Here is a 15,097-nt window from a genome sequence, read left to right as displayed (position 1 = left end):
AGGCTTGGGATCTTATATTATGTATATCAGATGTTGTTGTATTCATCAGATGTCGCTCAGATACTGGACACAGATGGAAGGATCAGTTCAAGGTGGTATGCTCAGCTCCTGGACAGTGAAGGCTCCAAGTACTCCCCTGTTAAATAGCCATCTTCAACGATGGTTCGTGAAGGCAATTATGTCTCCCCCATTCAGTCTGGTGTCCCTCAGGGCTGTGGAATCTATTGATTGAAAAGTGCCGCTCAGCTGTTCACAGAACTCCTCTCAAGTGCAAGTGCATGGCATGCATGTGGATCATTTAGTGACAACTTTGTGTAAAAAAACAATAAATAAATAGTAATTTTCCAGAAACTTGTGGCAAAATATAAAATATTCCATGTACTCAACATGCCTATCAGCAAATAGCGATGATCTCTTCCTGGAATTTAAGGAAGGATCCACTTCGTCCTGAAGCTTTGTATAGCACATAAGCATTCAGCAGAGCCAATTGAAATAGGTATACAGACACTTTTTTGTACCGTCTGGCCTTACGGCAATTAGGTACGGCGCCAACAACTGGTCGTTGAGGTCCACCCCTCACATATTAAGGTTATATTCATGGACACAGAGGGGTTTCTCCACAACACCAGTCGCCGGAGGAATTTGGACTGTCGTGTCTGTGTGAAGGGAGGACAGAACGAAAACATTCTTATTATCCCTCCACTTCAGAGCGAGCAAGTTATTACACTTCAAGCAGGCTCTCTCCCCCAGCCTAAGACGGGATTCTACAAGGCGTTGGGGGAAGCCCCGGCGATTAGATCGAACGGTGCCACATGCGCCAATTCCACGATCAAACAAGTGACCAAAAAGTGGCACGCTCGTGTAATAATTAATAATAATAATTTTTAATTGTCCACATATAAGTGGTACCCCTTTCCGAATAAGGTTGACACCAAGTCCCACACAATCTTACCAGCGCTCCCTATGTAATCTGGGCAGTTCTCTGACACTACGTACTGTAACTATCTCTTCCTTTGTAAACCATAAAACTACATGTATAGCCTGTGGCCCTGTCACAGAGCTTATACATCTTGACCCCTTATCTAGCACGCTTGCTGGGAAGATACTGTTTGAATGACAAGCGGCCAGGAAACTTAATCAGGGACTCATCAACGCAGACAACTTGATGTAGAGTAAACAAGGCTGCAAACTGCTGGTTGAAGTGGTTTACGAGGGGCCGAATTTTGTAGAGCCGACTGTATCCAGGGTCACCCCGAGGATGACAGAGCTCATTGTCATTGAAGTGCATGAACCGCAAGATCTGCTCGTATCGTGCCCTGGTCATGGAGGCAGAGAACACGGGCGTATGGTGAATTGGGTCAGCGGACCAATATGGCTGCAACTCACTCTTTTTAGTTATGCCCATGAGGAGGGATAGGCCCAGAAAGGTCTTAAATTCGGAAACCGTAATAGGTTTCCAATCTCTGGCAAGGGTAAAATGGGGATTAGCGATGATGAATTGACCAGCATACAAATTGCTTTGGTCCACAATAGATCTATAGAGATCCTCCGTGAAAAACAGCGAATAAAAATCAAGTGACGTAAAATCAACTGTTTCCACCTGAATGCCGGGTTGGCCAGTGAATGGGGGAATGTATGGGTGCTGCAGAAGTGGTGGGCTCCCAATTAGGATTGGCAAATGCAGCAGGAAGGGCACTATGGGCTCGACGGGCCTGTGTTTGTCTTCTTCTTGGTGGCAGTGGACACTACTCATGCTTGCCACCTCACCAGCTTGAACTGCACTTATGGGACTCGAAACGTCACCACATGTTACTGCAGTGCTGGATGTACAACCAGGATGTACTAGACCGCTGGTGCTTGCCAGTTCACCAGAAGGATGAGCGGCACTAGTACTGCTCTGCTCCATACGAGGGACCTGTGGTTCTTGCACCTCAACGACAGCAGAAGAATTGTGTTGGGTACGCCTGACCTTGGCAGGGACCACAACTCCGTCGACAGAGCTATCTGTCAGGGTGCCGCTGCTGTCTACAGGTTCGTATTTTGAGCCTGAATCTGACAGATGAGTGACTTCCTCTTCACTATCTGTCATGCTCAGAAACATGTAGGCCTCTTCACTACTGTACCTTTGATTTGACATTTTGGTCTCTAAATTTACTGGTACACTAGTGAGACTCACAGGAAAAAGAGCTCCTGACTGGCAGCGACTGCTTCAAACATTAAAAAAAAACTGTTAGCGTTCACAGGGATCAGGCCTGACTCTGCAAATGCTGCAGTTATGTGTGTTTAGTGTTTTTGTAAGTGACAGTGATCGATTGATACTGCACTTGGGTGGGCTGGGCTGGGCGGAGGGGCTAAACGCAGGTGCTAGCAGGTATCTGGACTGATCCTGCTAACACTGCATTTTTGGAAACACTAAACTGCTGGGGATGCTAGTATAGTTCTGATCAGATCATATATCGATCCGTTCAGACACTATACTACTAAGGGAGGTGTATGGTGCGTGCGTGGGTGTTAGCGCTGCTGGCACTAATCTGACGCTGCCTGGGGCGACGCAGACCCTGACTGACGCTGAAAACTGATGTCACCCTGTCAAAACTGATCAGGGGGTTAAACCTTTATTGGGTAATATACGGCGGGTGCCCTGACGCTATAAAAAAAAATCTAACCAGCATCACCCGTGACACTAATACGGTGATCACTGGTGACAGGGGGTGATCAAGGGGTTAAACCTTTATTAGGGGGGGTCCCTAGACCTATCTGGGCCTATTACTAAGTACCCTAACACTGATTAGTGTCACTAATGACACCAGTACAGTGATCAAAGAAAAATATGAACACTGCACTGGGTGACACAGTGACAGGGTATGAAGGGGTTAACTGGGGGGGTGATCGGGGGTAAAATATGTGCCTATGTGTACTGTTGGTGCAACTCACAGTTAGATGTTATCTCTCCTCTCTCTGGAATGAAAAGAGTTCCAGGAGGAAAGATTACATCACTAGGATTTCATTTGTCAGGACCGATCAGCAGGTCCAGGCCAGAAACCATTGGCCTGTGCCTGGAGACTGATCGGTTCTACAACGAATCAGATTGTCGCGGCCACCGTAACATAACGCCGTTTCGCCCACCCTTGCCATTCTGCCACAGTAAAACTGCGGCGGCTGGTCGGGACGTGGTTAAAGGAACTTCCTCCCATTTCTTCTTATGGCTATGAGGCAGGATGTGAAGGGAAATCTCCCCCAGGTAGTAAAGAAAGAGGAAAAAAAAAGACTGGGTTTATAATCCTCCCTTAGGACTTGTTCAGCTGCATGTCAGTGTTCAGCCAGATGGGGGGGGGGGGGGGGTAGTTTGGGGTGATAAAAATGCAGCTTAACTTCCTGATTTTGATGCCCCCTGGTTGCATGTTTGAAAGAAGCCTAACTGTATCTAAAATGGAAATGTTTTTCCTTCAGTTCTAATTTAATATCTTTATAATAACAAAGTCAAGTTTTCCACGAACCCTGAACAGATAACCAGAGGTGCCTCCCGTAACAACATCCCCCGTCAGCGAGCACAGGATGTTTCAGGGGAATGCAAATGCAGCCGTACTCTCGCTTGGTTCAGGTTTGACTATTCAAATTGGAAAAATGGGTCACTTCATGGTGTACAGCAGAGTGTTTATCTTGGCCAGTTTGTCATTCCGCCCAGCCTGCTGCACACTGATCATGACACAGTATACACCAGGAGCAACATATTATTATTATTATTATTAATAATATATATATCTCACAAAAGTGAGTACACCCCTCACAGTTTTGTAAATATTTTATTCTATCTTTTCATGTGACAACACTGAAGAAATGACACTTTGCTACAATGTAAAGTAGTGAGTGTACAGCTTGTATAACAGTGTAAATTTGCTGTCCCCTCAAAATAACTCAACACACAGCCATTAATGTCTAAACCGCTGGTATCAAAAGTGAGTACACCCCTAAGTGAAAATGTCCAAATTGGGCCCAAAGTGTCAATATTTTGTGTGGCCACCATTATTTTCCAGCACTGCCTTAACCCTCTTGGGCATGGAGTTCACCAGAGCTTCACAGGTTGTCACTGGAGTTCTCTTCCACTCCTCCATGATGACATCACAGAGCTGGTGGATGTTAGAGACCTTGCGCTCCTCCGCCTTCTGTTTGAGGATGCCCCACAGATGCTCAATAGTGTTTAGGTCTGGAGACATGCTTGGCCAGTCCATCACCTTTACCCTCAGCTTCTTTTGCAAGGCAGTAGTCATCTTGGAGGTGTGTTTGGGGTCGTTATATCGGAATACTGCCCCGTGGCCCAGTCTCCGAAGGGAGGGGATCATGCTCTGCTTCAGTATGTCACAGTACATGTTGGCATTCATGGTTCCCTCAATGATCTGTAGCTCCCCAGTGCCGGCAGCACTCATGCAGCCCCAGAACATGACACCCCCACCACCATGCTTGACTGTAGGCAAGACACACTTGTCTTTGTACTCCTCACCTGGTTGCCGCCACTCACACTTGACACCTTCTGAACCAAATAAGTTTATCTTGGTCTCATCAGACCACAGGACATGGTTCCAGTAATCCATGTCCTTAGTCTGCTTGTCTTCAGCAAACTGTTTGTGGGCTTTCTTGTGCATCATCTTTAGAAGAGGCTTCCTTCTGGGACGACAGTCATGCAGACCAATTTGATGCAGTGTGTGGCGTATGGTCTGAGCACTGATAGGCTGACACCTCTTCAGCTTCAACCTCTTTAGCAATGCTGGCAGCACTCATATCTCTATTTCCCAAAGACAACCTCTGGATATGACGCTGAGCACGTGCACTCAACTTCTTTGGTTGACCATGGCGAGGCCTGTTCTGAGTGGAACTTGTCCTGTATGGTCTTGGCCACCGTGCTGCAGCTCAATATCAGGGTCTTGGCAAACTTCTTATAGCCTAGGCCAGTGATGGTGAACCTTGGCACCCCAGATGTTTTGGAACTACATTTCCCATGACGCGCTTGCACTCTGAAGTGTAGTTGAGCATCATGGGAAATGTTTCAAAACATCTGGAGTGCCAAGGTTCACCATCACTGGCCTAGGCCATCTTTTTGTAGAGCAACAATTCTTTTTTTTTTTTTTTTTTTTTTCAGATATTTACAAAAATGTTCAGATATTTACAAAAATTCACTTTTGTGAGATACTGTATATGGTAATACACTATGTAATATAATATTATAGGGCTGGGAGATTTTCTTAAAAAAAAAAATCTTCGATTCTCTTAAAAAAAACTCGATTCACGATTCGAATCGAGTCTTTTTTTTGGAAACCGCGCTGGTCCTGAGGCGCTGCAGGCATGAACTTTTAGGCGAGGCCGCGGCTTCGGCCTAGTCCGCGGCGTCCGGCCTCACCTAAAAACTCCTTGCCCGCAGCTCTTCAGGCCCGGCGCGGTGTAAGCGCCGGTCCGGAGGCGCTGCGGGCATGAGTTTTTTAGGCGAGGCCGCAGCTTCGGCCTAGTCCGGGGCGTCTGGCCGTAGCCACGGACTAGGCCAGGCCTCGCCTAAAAACTCATGCCCGCAGCGCCTCGGGACCGACGCGGCGAAAAAAAAAAAAAATCTAAAAAAATCAATTTGCTTAAATTTTGAATTGATTTGACCTCTCAACTCGATTCAAGATTTAAATCGATTTTTTTCCCAGCCCTATTATATATCATATAAAAATATATAATACACTATAGAATACAATATAATCTAAAAATATATTATTATACACTATATAATACAAAAATATATTATTATAATATACTGTGTAAAATAATACACTACAGTATCTAATAAAATATAAAAACATATTATATTACACTGTAATATAAAGTAATATAATAATATATTATAGTGTATGTACATGGAGCAGAGATGTGGTGATAAAAGCAACACAAATTACAATTGTTAGACACACAGTTAACCCCTTGATCACCCTAAATGTTAATCCCTTCCCAGCCAGTGTCATTAGTACAGTGTATAGTATTATCACTGATCACTGATAACTCCCTTCATCCACCCACTTCTAATGATGGGCATACATGCACCATTTTTTTTTTTTTTTAACTGTGGTGGTGAAATCACCTCCTACAGCACGGGAGTCGCTGATTTACATATCGTGGGAGCAAACGCTGTTGCTGTCAAGATAGATAAATCAGTGCAGCAGCTGAATGGTGTACCTGCTAAACAAATGATGGTTAACCACTTCAGCCCCGGAAGGTTTTACCCCTTCCTGACCAAAGCACTTTTTACAATTTGGCACTGCGTCGCTTTAACTGCTAATTGCGCGGTCATGCAATGCTGTACCCAAACGAAATTTGCGTCCTTTTTTTCCCACAAATAGAGCTTTCTTTTGATGGTATTTGATCACCTCTGCGGTTTTTATTTTTTGCGCTATAAACGGAAAAAGATTGACATTTTTGAAAAAAAAAAAAAAGATATTTTCTACTTTTTGTTATAAAAAAAATCCAATAAACTAAATTTTAGTCGGCCACATGGCTTTGGTAAAAAAAAATGTCAATAAGCGTATATTTATTGGTTTGCGCAAAAGTTATAGCGTCTACAAACTAGGGTACATTTTCTGGAATTTACACAGCTTTTAGTTTATGACTGCCTATCTCATTTCAAAATGGCAGGGCAGTACAAACCCCCCCAAATGACTCCATTTTGGAAAGTAGACACCCCAAGGAAATTGCTGAGAGGCATGTTGAACCCATTGAATATTTAATTTTTTTGTCCCAAGTGATTGAATGACAAAAAAAAAAAAAAAAATTACAAAAATGATATATTGCTCAAACATGGCATGGTTATATGTGGAATTACACCCCAAAATACATTCAGCTGCTTCTCCTGAGTACGGGGATACCACATGTGTGGGACTTTTTGGGAGCCTAGCCGCGTACGGGACCCCGAAAACCAATCACTGCCTTTAGGATTTCTAAGTCCGTAAATTTTTGATTTCACTCCTCACTACCTATCACAGTTTCGAAGGCCATAAAATGCCCAGATGGCACAACCCCCCAAACCCCCCCCCCCAATGACCCCATTTTGGAAAGCAGACACCCCAAGATATTTGCTAAGAGGCATGTTGAGTTCATGGAATATTTTATATATTGCCACAAGTTGCGGGAAAATGACAAACTTTTTTTTTTTTGTACCAAGTTGTCACTAAATGATATATTGCTCACACAGGCCATGGGCATATGTGGAATTACACCCCAAAATACATTTAGCTGCTTCTCCTGAGTATGGGGATACCACATGTGTGGGACTTTTTGGGAGCCTAGCCGCGTACGGGGCCCCGAAAACCAATCACCGCCTTCAGGATTTCTAAGGGTGTAAATTTTTGATTTCACTCTTCACTGCCTATCACAGTTTCGGAGGCCATGGAATGCCCAGGTGGCACAAAAACCCCCCCCAAATGACCCCATTTTGGAAAGTAGACACCCCAAGCTATTTGCTGAGAGGCATGGGGAGTATTTTGCAGACCTCATTTGTTTTTGAAAATGAAGAAAGAAAAAAAAATTTATTCTTTTTTCTTTTTTCAATTTTCAAAACTTTGTCACAAAAAGTGAGGTCTGCAAAATACTCACTATACCTCTCAGCAAATAGCTTGGGGTGTCTACTTTCCAAAATGGGGTCATTTGGGGGGGTTTGTGCCACCTGGGCATTCCATGGCCTCCGAAACTGTGATAGGCAGTGAGGATTGAAATAAAAAATTTACGCCCTTAGAAAGCCTGAAGGCGGTGCTTAGTTTTCGGGGTCCCGTACACGGCTAGGCTCCCAAAAAGTCCCACACATGTGGTATCCCCGTACTCAGGAGAAGCAACAGAATGTATTTTGGGGTGTAGTTTCACATATTCCCATGGCATGTTTGAGCAATATATCATTTAGTGATAATTTTGTGCAAAAAAAAAAAAAAAAATTGTCTTTTTCCCGCAACTTGTGTCACAATATAAAATATTCCATGGACTCGACATGTCTCTCAGGAAATAGCTTGGGGTGTCTACTTTCCAAAATGGGGTCATTTGGGGGGGGGTTTGAACTGTCCTGGCATTTTATGCACAACATTTAGAAGCTTATGTCACACATCACCCACTCTTCTAACCACTTGAAGACAAAGCCCTTTCTGACACTATTTGTGTACGTGAAAAAATACATTTTTTTTGCAAGAAAATTACTTTGAACCCCCAAACATTATATTTTTTTAAAGCAAAGGCCCTGCAGATTAAAATGGTGGTTGAAATAATGGTTTGATGAAATAAAAAAGATGATCTTAGGCCGAGTACATGGATACCAAATACGACATGCTTTAAAATTGCGCAAAAACGTGCAGTGGCGACAAACTACATACATTTTTAAAAGCCTTTACAGGTTACCATTTAGATTTACAAAGGATGTCTACTGCTAAAATTACTGCCCTCGATCTGACCTTTGCGGTGATACCTCACATGCATGGTGCAATTGCTGTTTACATTTGACACCAGACCGACGCTTGCGTTCGCCTTTGCGCGAGAGCAGGGGGGGGGGGCAAATGTGTTGTTTTTTTTTCTATTATTTTTTTTTTTGCTTTTTTATCTTATTTTTAAACTGTTCCTTTAATTTTTTTTTTTTTTTTAATCATTTTTATTGTTATCTCAGGGAATGTAAATATCCCCTATGATAGCAATAGGTAGTGACAGGTACTCTTTTTTGAAAAAATTGGGGTCTATTAGACCCTAGATCTCTCCTCTGCCCTCAAAGCATTTGACCACACCAAGGTCGGTGTGATAAAATGCTTTCCCAATTTCCCAATGGCGCTGTTTACATCCGCCAAAATCTAAGTCATGAAATGCTCGTAGCTTCCAGTTTCTATGGCCATAGAGATGATTGGAGCTATTCTGGTCTCTGATCAGCTCTATGGTCAGCTGGCCGAATCACCGGCTGCATTCTCAGGTTCCCTGTTGGGAACTCAAAATAAATTAACATTTTTTTTTTGCAAATTATTTCTTGTGTACTGGTTGTCCTTTAAAGTCCCCTATGCTTAAGGCAGGCGTGTCCAAAGTCCGGCCTGCGTTTCCGGTTTCGAACGGCCTGCCTGGTAATTTGGACATTTTATATCTTTTGTGGCCCCCAATGAATCTTCAAATGCCGGGCCCACAAAAGATATATATTCTGGCTGCCTTGGAGGGGACAAGAAAGGGGCTTAATGAGTGCCGTACATACAGGAGAATTTCCTGTTTTACGCGGTGGCCTCTAATACAAAGTCCCATCTCCTGCACTGCCATTGGACGACTGTTCTGTCCATCAAAGGAGGCGGGACTTTGTATTAAAGAGGCCAACGAGAAAACAGGAGTTTCTCCTGTATGTAATCTGTTGGCGCTCGTCCCGCCCCCACTCCAAAGTGTCACCAGAATCTGTGTCCTTTGGATGATTTCTCCTCGCTTCCTCTCTCATAGCCAAAATGGGAAGTGAGAGGAACACCACCACGCGTTTGTCACCAAAACTAGGGTCCCGATTGGGAGATTTCCTTTCACTTCCTGTCTTATAGCCAAAACAGGAAATGGGGAGAAATCCCTTCAAAGTTCCACCGGAACCAGCGGCGTCGTATGATTTTCTGTCTCATAAACAAACAGGATATGAGAAGAAATCCCCCTCCCAAAGTGTTGTCACCAGAATGAATGCCCCCTTTGGATTATTTCCTGTCTCATAGCTAAAACAAAGTGAGAGGATCCCCTCCCCCCTTTCCTAGGTGTCACCAGAACTAGTTGCACCATTGGGGAGATTTCATGTCCTGTCAGCTAAACTGGAAAATGAGAGGAAAGTCTCCCCCACATGTTGTCACCAGAGCTAATGTCACCATTGGGGGAGATTTCATTTCCTGTCTCGTAGTCAAAACAGGAAATGAGTTAAAAATCTCTGTACCGTGTCATCAGAACTAGTGTTCCCATTGGATGATTTCCCCCCTCGCTTCCTGTTCTGGTGACAACCCAGCATTAAAGAGAAAGTAAACTTCCATATATTGTTTATACCTATAGGTAAGCCTTATAATAGGCCTGCCTCTAGGTACTGTAAATCGCTTCTAAAAGTGCGCAGTTTAGGAGATTTTTAGGCCCCTTTCACACCTGTGCGACTTGTCCTGCAACTTGGGACCGTAAAGTCCCCATGACAAGTCGTTCCCCATGATTTCCAATGATAACCATTCATATATTAGCAACTTCAAGGTAATCCCCGTACTACTTTGGTCTGACTTTCATGCGAGTTGAGGTCCATAGACCTTAAGTTTACACAGACAGTCCCTGAAATCGAGGTAAAATCGCGTGTGAAAGGGGCCTTACTGTATATGCAGCCGGTGATGTCATCGGCACATGCGCTCTGAGGGACCGGCGTACTGTGCCATTTCTTCAAAGTCCTGTGCCGTGACCGGCAGCTCTCACCAGTCACACAGCCGGAGTGTCTGGACCCGGAAGGAAGACGAGCGAAGATGAATGCTGCCTCCAGCGGTGACAATGAGAACTTGGTTTGCAGGTAAGTTTCACACAATGTGCTAGCACATACTAGCACATTATGCATTTTTACTTTTGCAGGTCAGGGAAACCCCACCCCCCAAAAAAAAAAAAAAAAAAAACGACACTTTTTTCCTCATTAAGGGTTTTCTTTCACCTTTTTGTATTACAAATCAGGTGAATCTCTCTAATTGGGGCACAGACCACAATAAAAACCTAAATAAAAAGAAGAGAAAAAAGAGCGCACCAGCCTAGTGCATTATCCTTGACAGATTTATTTAATTAAAAACAAGATAAAAACTACTCACAAAGGTCGAAGAAAAAAAAAATCGCATAGCAATGGCACAGAGGCAATTATTCCAGTGGTAGCAGTTTTCCAGGTCCCAGGAAGGAGGCATACGGACTACTGCTGGCTAACGCGTTTCGAAGGTTACCCTTCTTCATCAGAGGATAATGCACTAGGCTGGTGCGCTCTTTTTTCTCTTCTGAGGCTCTGATGAAGAAGGGTAACCTTCGAAACGCGTTAGCCAGCAGTAGTCCGTATGCCTCCTTCCTGGGACCTGGAAAACTGCTACCACTGGAATAATTGCCTCTGTGCCATTGCTATGCGATTTTTTCTTCGACCTTTGTGAGTAGTTTTTATCTTGTTTTTAATTAAATAAATCTGTCAAGGATAATGCACTAGGCTGGTGCGCTCTTTTTTCTCTTCTTTTTATTTAACACTAGGACAATCCCATCCTTTGAGAGCAGCAAGGCCGAAATCCATAGTCCTTCTTGAACCCTTGGGACTTTTTAGCCAACACACCTGTGCGCAAGAGTATTTTTTGCTGCTTCTTTTTACACAATAAAAACCTGACTGGGGGTCTACTTCCTCTCCACTCCATCCAAAACTAAACATGAATTAAAAAAATATTTTTTATTTCCTCCTGATGATCCTTCGGGACTAAACCGCTGAATGAACACCTACCTCCACCCCTCTTCTGTGCCGCCATCTTTACAACTGATATTTAGGATCTGGCGGCACGCATGAGCACAAAGGCCGCCAAGCTGTATGGCACGTTACCAGGATACCGCCCAATAGCATTAGTGCGCAGGCGGGCTGCCACGGAAGCCGCTTACTTTGCCCTGAATGTTCACCCCCCCGGGGGTGTTCAATATGAACGATTAATGGAAGATTTCTATTCAATTGTTTGATTAGAGGAGAGAGATCCATGGAAGACTTGTAGCCACCGCCAGAGCCAACTGACTTCCTACTAATAATACACTGTATGAAGACTGTGCCAAGAATACAAGTCCTGGTGGTCCATGGCAACCAAACATCCAAGAGTCATTCCTCTGCTATAAAATAAATTTTATATGTATGTATATGTAAAATGTTTTCATATATTCTATAGCTAGCCACGGGTAAGCAGAGATTCTATTGGCACACTCTTTATACATAAGCTGCGTGTTTTATGCTGTTATGGAATACTTAGACACTGAAAGGTTGTTTTAACCACTTCAATACCGGTCACTTTCACCCCCTTCCTGCCCAGGCCAATTTTCATCTTTCAGCGCTGTCACACTTTGAATGACAATTGCCCGGTCATGCAGCACTGTACCCAAACTAAACTTTTATCATTTTTTACATTTTTTTTTCACACATAAATGGCTTTCTTTTGGTGGTATTCCAGTATCAACGGTGGGTATTTAATTAAAAAAAAAAAAAAAAATTTCTCCTGCACTGAAAGGCGGCACTGATAGTTGACACAAATTAGCGGCACTAGTGGGCACGCATTAGTGGCACTGGTAGCTGACACTGATGAGGCACTGGTGGGCACACAGTGACACTGGTAGGTGACCCTGTTGAGGCACTGGTGAGCGCAGTGGCACTGGTAGGTGACCCTGTTGAGGCACTGGTGGGCACACAGTGACACTGGTAGGTGACCCTGTTGAGGCACTGGTGGGCACACAGTGACACTGGTAGGTGACCCTGTTGAGGCACTGGTGAGCACACAGTGGCACTGGTGAGCACAGTGACACTGGTAGGTGACACTGTTGAGGCACTGGTGGGCACACATTAGCAGCACTGACAGGTACCACTGGTGGGCAAGGATTAACGCACTGGTAGGTGGCACAGATTAGCGGGACAGATGTCCCTGCAACAGAAGCTGGTTACTGGCTGCTTTCTTTTCTCCTCGCGCTGATCATGAGAAGGAAAAAAAAAAAGCAGATAACCGGCTTCTGTTTCCTTCTGTGATCAGCTGTTGGCTGACAGCTGATGATGTTGTAAAGTGCCGCAGTGATTGGCCCTTTACCCTGTTCTGTGATCAGCCGATTCCGAAGAACTCGAATGCAGGGGGGCACGGGAGGACATCTATGAATGCCCTCCCACCACTGGAAGGCCACGCTGTAGCCGTCTTTCTGTAGCGTGGGCGGAAAGTAGTTAAAGTGGTTGTAAAGGCTGAAGGGTTTCAGTTCCTGTACTACTTTTGGCGGCGATTTGAATAGATATCTGTGCATGAACCCGCACAGATGTCTGTCAAATTGCCCCTGAAGTTGAACTGCATCGCCGGTTTGAAAACGTGTTCAGCTGAACTCCCACAATTTATAACCCGCATCATTGTGAACCTGGGCTCAATATCATGACTGCTTAGTTTATCTTTGAATACCCCTAGGACAATACAACAACCAGAAACCGTCCCTCTCCAAGCCAAACCCGGCATGGGGCGAGTAGGTCACTGCAATACTAAGCTGAAGTCAGCAACTCCAATATTTTATTATGAAGAGGGAAAGAGGAAAAAAAACAAACAAGAAAGACCAATAAACTGGAAACTGCTTTATTTGTGATATTTAAAATGTCAGTCAAACAAGTTTTACAAAATGCAAATTCTCTTAAATCCTGATTAGTATCAGGTAAGTACATTGAGCTTTACTATATCCAAATATATTCTGCATTCTTATCCTAATAGCAATGATCTCTGCAATTTTTTTTATTACAGACAGATTGGGGTTGATTTACTAAAACTGGAGAGTGCAAAATCTGGTGCATGGTAGCCAATCGGCTTCTAACTTCAGCTTGTTCACTTAAGCTTTGACAATAAAACCTGCAAGCTGATTGGTTACTATGCAGAGCTGCACCAGATTTTGCACTCTGTGGGGGATTTACTAAAACTGGAGAGTGCAAAATGTGGTGCAGCTGTGCATGGTAGCCAATCAGCTTCCGGGTTTTGTCAAAGCTTAATTGAACAAGCTGAAGTTATAAGCCGATTGGCTACCATGCACAGCTGCACCACATTTTGCACTCTCCAGTTTTAGTAAATCAACCCCAAACTTTTCTAGTCCCCAGCCCCCCCCCCCCCCCATGGTCCCTCTTGCTGCACTTCTGCTTTTTGTGAATGGAGAGGGAGGCAGAGGCACGATATCAATGTCTGTGGCTTAATGGATGTGCAGCAGGGAGCGCTAAAGGAACATTTCAAACAGAAGAAAGGCACCATAAGACCACTACAGCACTAAAAAAGTGAACAAACCCCCTTGAAGATTCAAAAACAAACCTCTATCAGGAGGAATAAGATGAAATCACCTCCTGAATAAGAGGATATCTGCTAGTGCCAGCGAACTCCACAAGTAATCTGATGTGCTGTGTATAGAGTGAGAAGGTCTCATCCTACAACACAGCCAGACCCCCCCCCCCCCCCCCCCGACTTGTCAGATGGGGAAGGCCCCTAATCCTATGTAATCACTACCCTGCAGATTACAGGTATTTGTATTGCTATCAGATGCCTTTTTGATGCAAGATCCGTAAATGGTTCCCATTACTCAGATTCCCCCCCTCCCCACCCTACCCCTCTGGATCCAAGTTCATTTTACATACTAGAAACAAAAGCTTTCATTTCTTTTTTAATGAAGTGTGGCATTTTACTGCCCCAACCACCAACCCTGTGATATAGTCTCAAACATGTGATTATATCTAATTATTTGGTGTCTTGATCCATCAACAGTGAACGTTTTCCAGAAGCAACGTCGATTATAAAAAAAAAAAAAAAAAGTGTAAAGAACGGTGTTTTAGCTTTAAGTGAGTGAAGTGAGGAGATTGTCCTAAACCACAATTCTCTTGCATAGGGGACATCAAACGTGCTCCGTTGGTGCATTCAATGTGGTAACCTTACTGTACACCCCTTTAAGTGATCAACACACAACAATGAAATAAACAATGAAATCAAACTGAAGAAGAAAACACAAAAATATTTACAAAAAGTAGAGGAAAAGTCTGAACCAGATAAGGAAGTGAACTATTCTATGCAAGAACATTAAGGTGCACCCAACGTTTTGTGGCAATGTGTTACCCAAGGTGAGGGTAGGTATTCTCTTTAGCTTTTAATGCAATTGGTTTTGTTGGTGCTTAAAGTGTTTGTAAACCCTCAATGCATTCAGGTGAAAAAACCTCCTGTAATGCTGCAGCCCCCCTGAGCCCCCATTTTACTTACCTGTACCCTCTTATTCTCACTCCGGGAACGAGCACACCAGCAAAAGCCAGTGTCTCGGGTCCTGATTGGATAGATTGACAGCAGTGGGAGCCAATGGCTGCGCTGCTATCAAATCCAATGACGTG

Source organism: Aquarana catesbeiana, linkage group LG04 (assembly GCF_042186555.1).
Source record: "Aquarana catesbeiana isolate 2022-GZ linkage group LG04, ASM4218655v1, whole genome shotgun sequence".
Lineage (NCBI taxonomy): Eukaryota > Metazoa > Chordata > Amphibia > Anura > Ranidae > Aquarana > Aquarana catesbeiana.
This window is presented reverse-complemented; position numbering follows the sequence as displayed.